Source organism: Triturus cristatus, chromosome 9 (assembly GCF_964204655.1).
Source record: "Triturus cristatus chromosome 9, aTriCri1.1, whole genome shotgun sequence".
NCBI classification, from domain to species: Eukaryota; Metazoa; Chordata; class Amphibia; order Caudata; family Salamandridae; genus Triturus; species Triturus cristatus.
The window spans coordinates 1077356820-1077365368 of record NC_140592.1 but is presented as its reverse complement, the minus strand read 5'-3'; the positions used below and the strand labels follow the sequence as shown (position 1 = coordinate 1077365368).

At 46.7% G+C, this 8549-nt stretch overlaps 3 long non-coding RNA genes across 3 annotated transcripts; all 3 read right to left on the bottom strand.

Annotated features, from left to right (window-relative positions):
* Nucleotides 1-4566: 4566 nt before the first annotated feature.
* LOC146799398 (uncharacterized) lies at nt 4567-5294 on the bottom strand. The gene is made up of 2 exons (XR_014969267.1): nt 5068-5294; nt 4567-4632 (listed from the first exon to the last, which is right to left on the bottom strand). It is a non-coding gene; the product is annotated as an uncharacterized LOC146799398 (long non-coding RNA).
* A 609-nt stretch (nt 5295-5903) lies between these two features.
* Nucleotides 5904-6478, bottom strand: LOC146799397 (uncharacterized). The gene is made up of 2 exons (XR_014969268.1): nt 6405-6478; nt 5904-5969 (listed from the first exon to the last, which is right to left on the bottom strand). It is a non-coding gene; the product is annotated as an uncharacterized LOC146799397 (long non-coding RNA).
* A 762-nt stretch (nt 6479-7240) lies between these two features.
* LOC146799396 (uncharacterized) lies at nt 7241-7968 on the bottom strand. The gene is made up of 2 exons (XR_014969266.1): nt 7742-7968; nt 7241-7306 (listed from the first exon to the last, which is right to left on the bottom strand). It is a non-coding gene; the product is annotated as an uncharacterized LOC146799396 (long non-coding RNA).
* Nucleotides 7969-8549: the final 581 nt, after the last annotated feature.

Genomic DNA, 8549 nt, shown 5'->3' with positions numbered 1-8549 from the left:
ATTCCTATCCTGTATTTTTTTTTCTCGTACGACTCGTATCCGTATTTTTTTACGTACGAATCGTACAAGTACCGTACAAATGGTGAAGTACAATTCCTACGGGAAAAATACATACGAATCGCCTCGGGAAAAGTCTACGAGACGTCCCCGTACAGTTTTACGTACGAGTCATAAAACTGAGGTCCGAGCGCACAAGTATGATCCATACCGGCGTTCTGAATGCACAAGCGTATGGAAAACGTCCCGTACGGAGCGAACTGTGTACGTATATACAGACCGTACCCCCCACTCCCCGTATGTACATGCCGTACCCCCACCCCAGCCCCGTATGTATGCGCCGTACCCCCAGCCCCGTATGTATGCATCCTACCCCCACCCCCCGTATGTACGTGCCGTACCCCCACCCCAGCCAAGTATGTACGTGCTGTACCCCCAGCCCCGTATGTATGCGCCGTACCCCCAGCCCCGTATGTATGCGCCGTACCCCCACCCCAGCTCCATATGTACGCACCGTACCCCCAGCCCCATATGTACGCGCCGTACCCCCACCCCAGCCCCGTATGTACGCACCATACCCCCAGCCCCGTATGTACGCGCCGTACCCCCACCCCAGCCCCGTATGTACGCGACGTACCCCCAGACCCGTATGTATCCACCGTACCCCCACCCCAGCCCCGTAAGTACGTGCTGTACCCCCAGCCCCGTATGTACGTGCCGTACCCCCAGCCCCGTATGTACGCGTCGTACCCCCACCCCAGCCCCATATGTACGCGCCGTACCCCCAGCCCCATATGTACGTGCCGTACCCCCACCCCAGCCCCGTATGTACGCGCTGTACCCCCAGCACCGTATGTACGTGCCATACCCCCAGCCCCATATGTACACGCCGTACCCCCACCCCAGCCCCGTATGTACGCGCCATACCCCCAGCCCCGTATGTACGTGCCGTACCCCCAGCCCTGTATGTATGCGCCGTACCCCCACCCTAGCACCGTATGTACGCACCGTACCCCCAGCCTCGTCTGTACGTGCCGTACCCCCACCCCAGCCACGTATGACCGCGCCATACCCCCAACCCTGTATGTACACGCCGTACCCCCACCCCAGCCCTGTATGTACGTGCCGTACCCCCAGCCCCATATGTACGCGCTGGGGGTACGGCGCGTACATACGGGGCTGGGGTACGGCGCGTACATACGGGGCTGGGGGTGGGGGGTACGGTCCATGCATATGCAATGTTGGGGTAGGCAATGTACATGATGACATGTACGATGTGGGTGATAGAGTGTCCGGCACGTACCGGGCCCACTTTTCCTCCTGCATCGCAGCGTACTTAGCTTTTCCGGCACTTTTTGGCTCCCGTAAAAATATAGCCGTGCAGAGTGCTGTGGGTACGAATCGTACTTGCTGGTCCGTAAAACGCTGCCTGACTCCGTGCGGACGTCGCGTACGCGCTGTCCAGGATCGGAATTGTATGTATTTTTTAGCCGTACCGTGTTTTTTACGATTCGTACGGAAATGGTATTTCTGTACGAATCGTACTTGCTGGTTTGTACGGTGGAATTCCCGGGTACGAGTCGTACGGAGAAAAAGCTCCGTACGACCATTTGTACCCGGGTTTTACAGGATCGGAATCGGCACCCTATTGTAATAATGAACGGAATACATTTTAATTACATCATTTGATTTTTTATTGGTTACTTGTGTTCAACTGACGTACCTTATAATAATAATATTTTGTGTATTGTCCCTTGTATATCACTCTAGATATTGTTGGTGGGTTTATTTTCATTGTGGTTCTTTATACTATCTTGGTAGAGCTGTGCCTTTCAGTAGGGACACCCTTGGTTTTTGAACAAGTCCATGGGTTCCCAGGGATCCAGTCTCCATTCCGCCCGTGACTGGCCATAATTCCTGGCCAAGCATAGGGTTCAAAACCACTGGGGAGCGGGCTGAAATGCCCTGGGGTAGATATTCGGTGTTTATGAGCTCTCTGCAGCTATAGTGTTGCATCAGCAAATAATCCAAATGAGAGAACATTAGAGGCATGCAAGTATTGTCTTACCCAGGGATGGTCTTTCCTCCATGGGTTCACCATTCCCATTGCTTGCAGTAAATCATGAAGAAGGGTATTTGTTCTGGGCTGTGTTCCAATCATAGTTACCCTGTTGAGGTCCCACTGCAGGGTTAGGTTTAAGTCTCCCCCATAATCACTAGGGCATTCCTTGTCTCGGTAAATCATTAACCCAGTTTGAACAATGTGCCTGATTGCTGGCCAGGGGGAAGTATCAAGTTGCCATTACCAGGCTCTGCCTTTCTAGTAGCCACTAATTGCGGCAACGCATCCCAGCAGATTCACTCAGATGTTGACCACTTGGAGCTGCAAAGATTTACATGCCAAAAGCGGGAGGCCAACGATGACACGAGCAGACAGCATGCAAAACTACCTGGGGATGACAGACACATAAGAAGTCAGGGAAAAGATTGTCATCCGCATGCATGGTCATTTACTCTACAGGAATAAGTGTGTCACCATGCTATATTGAAATTGAGTGTCTAAGCTAAAATGTGTGGAAGGACACCATCACTCGAGTGACACATCTGAACACACATCTAAGTCACTTAGCATACAGTCAGCTGGACACACAAATACCACACAAGGCTCCAGGCGTGCACACTCAGACCCATGGACTCACCATTATGAGAAGAAGTTGCGTATGAGCTGACTCCGGATGTCGTCCTCCTCCTCCTCATCCTCACTTGCCTCGTGACCAAGCCCTTCATCCTCCACGGGTGGATGTTCCTGCTCATCCGGATCCAGGATGAGTGGCACAGCCTTCTCCACTGCCATGTTGTACAGCATGCAGCACACGAGGAAGATCTTGCAGGCATTCACCGGTGCATATGGGAGGGACCCGCCTGTCTTGTGAAGGCACCGGAATCTGCTCTTCAGGAGGCCAAACGTCCTCTCAATCACTCGCCTGGTCTGCCTATGTGCGTTGTTGTAACGGTGATCTGCAGCTGTTCTGGGGTTGTGGATGGGCGTCATCAGTCATGGCATGTTGGGATAGCCAGAGTACCCTACATGGAGACATCATGTAAAGAAGTGAGTCAGGAGATGCCGTAAGATACAAAAATAGCGCTAAACAAAGGACAAACAGAGTATACCCACCAACAAGACATGCTCGTTCGTTAGTTATCAAGACACACCACAAGGGCATTTATAGAGTGGGAATGTTTACAGTTGCGATAGGCTACCTCCTGTGCCTGTGGTGGTACCAAATCCACATGTGTCCCATCAATGGACCCAATGACATGGGGCATCACTCTCAGGGCATAGAAATCACCCTTGTCCCCTGTCAACTCCTCACGAGTTGGAAAATGGATGAATTCATCCAGGTGCTCCAACATGGCTTCTCAAAAATCATGCAGGACACGGCTGAACATGGTCTGTGACATGCCACCCACATCAGCTATGGTGAATTGAAACGTACCTGTGGCAAAACAATGTAGGGCTGCCATCACCTTCATCTTGGGGGTCAGCGAAGTAGGATACCCGTGTCGCGGTTGGAGGTGTTGTTCAAGCTTTGTGGTCAAGTTCTCAATCAACTGTTGCGAGAAGTGGTAACGTCTTATGCAGTCACGTTCCCTCATGGCACCCAAGTCTGGCATTGGTCGGGGGAGAGGCGGTGCCCTGCAGAAAATTGGAAGGAATAACAAAGAGTTAGTACATAACAACATCAATGTCAATGAACTGAGCACATGCTCAACTGCTACTACACATCTGCTAAATACAGAGTCAGGTCTGTGCAATACATCCAGGACACATATTCCAGCCAGGTGATACTCCTACGACAAGCCAGCTACACCCGTTGATAGTCAAGTTCTACATGACATGGCCCGAAACTAGCTGTGTGCCAGTGTAAGTGAACAGCCAGAGACATCACAGGAGTGACATACATCCACATATCTGCATTTGAAGGATGTCATCTCATACAGACTGCTGGCGGCAAGCTAGACGCACAGGTCACATGTCATTGGAAATGTACAGATCATAAACATAGCGATGAAGGGGTACACGTGAAAAATGGAAACACAGACATGGATACGGCGCAGATATGTCCTCATGTCATAAAATCATCTTTGAAGCATCCAGACACACGTAATGTGTGAATCCACATGTGGCATGGTGTGCGTATATGTGTCACATTTGGGAATGGATTGCACACCTTAGATTATGTGTAACTTCCTCCTTATTTATCATAGAAATCACTGTGGCGTGCATTTTCACTGGTGACGTGCTTAGCCCAAACTGCACGTTGAAACATAACCACACCATATCGGGGCGACTTCCCACCCCGTATCCAGTGGCACTGCCAGTACTGCGTTAAGCAATATCTTGTATATTAGTTCAAACTTTACTCCTGTTTACTCCAAAAACACTCTTCATTCTTTGACTCTTGGAAATCGTCAAAACCTTCATGCAAGGAAAGCATTTTCCTTAAGTTTCTCATGTTCAAAATGGGCCATCCGAACCTCTAATTCAGAACACGTACAAGCGCTGTATTTCATCAGAAGCAGTTTATTAACCCAATGCATTTCGGGCCTCGATGGGCCCTTCGTCAGGGGAAACTGAAATTAACAATAAGACAGACATTACAAGTTTATCCTGCAAAATGTATTGGAGTTATCTCATTTAAAAACAATCTTAGTCTTGTAAAATGTCAATCATTTCTCCATAATTGCCACATGCAATGGTAACGAAAACCTCTTTCACAGTGTCATAATGCCCTGTAATACCGGGAAACACTCTTACTCCTTTCACCCATTTAAAATCACATGCATTAAACTGTTGAGATTGCAGCACCCACCACAGGACTTCTTACTTTCCCTTGATTTTGTAACCCTTGTGCCTCGTATTCACATTACTGCTCTCTATTCTTTTTCCTCCCCTGCGTGAAAAACATACTTTCATGTTCGAGGCTCTGAATCCCAAACCACCCCTCTGCGCGAGATCGTATCTATGCTTCATTAATCATCCTGTTCCGATTCATTCCCCGTGCATACCTGCTAAGCGTCACCCGTCCTTTTCTCTCCATCTACAAACGAGTAATTCACTGTCTGCAGCCACTGCCTTAATTTGAACCTGGTGTGCCGACCACGTGACCCTTAGCTAAAACCATGTGCTTTCCTTCCTAGATGCCTGTGACTTTCCTAAAACTCCCGAAAACACTGCATCTCCCACAATGCCCTTAAACATATTGTAAAAATTCCGTTTTTCAACTCTGATTATGCATGTGGCTGTAAACGACATTTAAAGTACATTAAAATCTTAATGAACCACTTGTAATTTTGCAATGTATAATCTGTCCAATGCTTGTGACTGCTAATTCAATCTTGAACTGACACCTTTTCAAAACGATGCTTCGTGAATACCGATGTTCCGCCTTGCATGAAAGTCACGTGATATTTTCCAACAGTTTGTCACATTGACGTTTTTCGTAGTGGGTGCTAATCCAAAAGGTCATATTTTGATAGACATCACATTTGGGAATGGATTGCACACCTTAGATTATGTGTAACTTCCTCCTTATTTATCATAGAAATCACTGTGGCGTGCATTTTCACTGGTGACGTGCTTAGCCCAAACTGCACGTTGAAACATAACCACACCATATCGGGGCGACTTCCCACCCCGTATCCAGTGGCACTGCCAGTACTGCGTTAAGCAATATCTTGTATATTAGTTCAAACTTTACTCCTGTTTACTCCAAAAACACTCTTCATTCTTTGACTCTTGGAAATCGTCAAAACCTTCATGCAAGGAAAGCATTTTCCTTAAGTTTCTCATGTTCAAAATGGGCCAGCCGAACCTCTAATTCAGAACACGTACAAGCGCTGTATTTCATCAGAAGCAGTTTATTAACCCAATGCATTTCGGGCCTCGATGGGCCCTTCGTCAGGGGAAACTGAAATTAACAATAAGACAGACATTACAAGTTTATCCTGCAAAATGTATTGGAGTTATCTCATTTAAAAACAATCTTAGTCTTGTAAAATGTCAATCATTTCTCCATAATTGCCACATGCAATGGTAACGAAAACCTCTTTCACAGTGTCATAATGCCCTGTAATACCGGGAAACACTCTTACTCCTTTCACCCATTTAAAATCACATGCATTAAACTGTTGAGATTGCAGCACCCACCACAGGACTTCTTACTTTCCCTTGATTTTGTAACCCTTGTGCCTCGTATTCACATTACTGCTCTCTATTCTTTTTCCTCCCCTGCGTGAAAAACATACTTTCATGTTCGAGGCTCTGAATCCCAAACCACCCCTCTGCGCGAGATCGTATCTATGCTTCATTAATCATCCTGTTCCGATTCATTCCCCGTGCATACCTGCTAAGCGTCACCCGTCCTTTTCTCTCCATCTACAAACGAGTAATTCACTGTCTGCAGCCACTGCCTTAATTTGAACCTGGTGTGGCGACCACGTGACCCTTAGCTAAAACCATGTGCTTTCCTTCCTAGATGCCTGTGACTTTCGTAAAACTCCCGAAAACACTGCATCTCCCACAATGCCCTTAAACATATTGTAAAAATTCCGTTTTTCAACTCTGATTATGCATGTGGCTGTAAACGACATTTAAAGTACATTAAAATCTTAATGAACCACTTGTAATTTTGCAATGTATAATCTGTCCAATGCTTGTGACTGCTAATTCAATCTTGAACTGACACCTTTTCAAAACGATGCTTCGTGAATACCGATGTTCCGCCTTGCATGAAAGTCACGTGATATTTTCCAACAGTTTGTCACATTGACGTTTTTCGTAGTGGGTGCTAATCCAAAAGGGCATATTTTGATAGACATCACATTTGGGAATGGATTGCACACCTTAGATTATGTGTAACTTCCTCCTTATTTATCATAGAAATCACTGTGGCGTGCATTTTCACTGGTGACGTGCTTAGCCCAAACTGCACGTTGAAACATAACCACACCATATCGGGGCGACTTCCCACCCCGTATCCAGTGGCACTGCCAGTACTGCGTTAAGCAATATCTTGTATATTAGTTCAAACTTTACTCCTGTTTACTCCAAAAACACTCTTCATTCTTTGACTCTTGGAAATCGTCAAAACCTTCATGCAAGGAAAGCATTTTCCTTAAGTTTCTCATGTTCAAAATGGGCCATCCGAACCTCTAATTCAGAACACGTACAAGCGCTGTATTTCATCAGAAGCAGTTTATTAACCCAATGCATTTCGGGCCTCGATGGGCCCTTCGTCAGGGGAAACTGAAATTAACAATAAGACAGACATTACAAGTTTATCCTGCAAAATGTATTGGAGTTATCTCATTTAAAAACAATCTTAGTCTTGTAAAATGTCAATCATTTCTCCATAATTGCCACATGCAATGGTAACGAAAACCTCTTTCACAGTGTCATAATGCCCTGTAATACCGGGAAACACTCTTACTCCTTTCACCCATTTAAAATCACATGCATTAAACTGTTGAGATTGCAGCACCCACCACAGGACTTCTTACTTTCCCTTGATTTTGTAACCCTTGTGCCTCGTATTCACATTACTGCTCTCTATTCTTTTTCCTCCCCTGCGTGAAAAACATACTTTCATGTTCGAGGCTCTGAATCCCAAACCACCCCTCTGCGCGAGATCGTATCTATGCTTCATTAATCATCCTGTTCCGATTCATTCCCCGTGCATACCTGCTAAGCGTCACCCGTCCTTTTCTCTCCATCTACAAACGAGTAATTCACTGTCTGCAGCCACTGCCTTAATTTGAACCTGGTGTGCCGACCACGTGACCCTTAGCTAAAACCATGTGCTTTCCTTCCTAGATGCCTGTGACTTTCCTAAAACTCCCGAAAACACTGCATCTCCCACAATGCCCTTAAACATATTGTAAAAATTCCGTTTTTCAACTCTGATTATGCATGTGGCTGTAAACGACATTTAAAGTACATTAAAATCTTAATGAACCACTTGTAATTTTGCAATGTATAATCTGTCCAATGCGTGCGTATATGTGTGCCATGCCCATCTACACACAGACACATGTTGGATGCAGCAACAGCAGATGCATTTGACGGAACACCAACAGCAAGCTCATGGGAACACATGACACACACAGGACATAGTCACATCGGGGCACGCTGGTACTTAGATGGCAGGTGTTAGTGTCCCTGTCCCTGGCATCAGGGGACATTTGCGGGTGTTGGTGACTGTGCCATACCAGTGATGCAGTGCTTGACATGTTTGTACTACATGCACACATGAGCAAAGTTGGAAGGGGAAGTCTGCCACATACTGCCCCATCACACATGATATGTGTACACAGGTCATCACACATCTATTGTGCTAAAACATGAGGAGACATGTGCCATATCACTGCCTGACACACCTAGGCCCTGCACATGCAGGACTGCAATGACAATGACTTGATGTACAGCCGTGCACGAGTCTGACACCTCCATTCCATTCGTGTGCGCCTCCTATCACCTGTGTAAGCTGTGA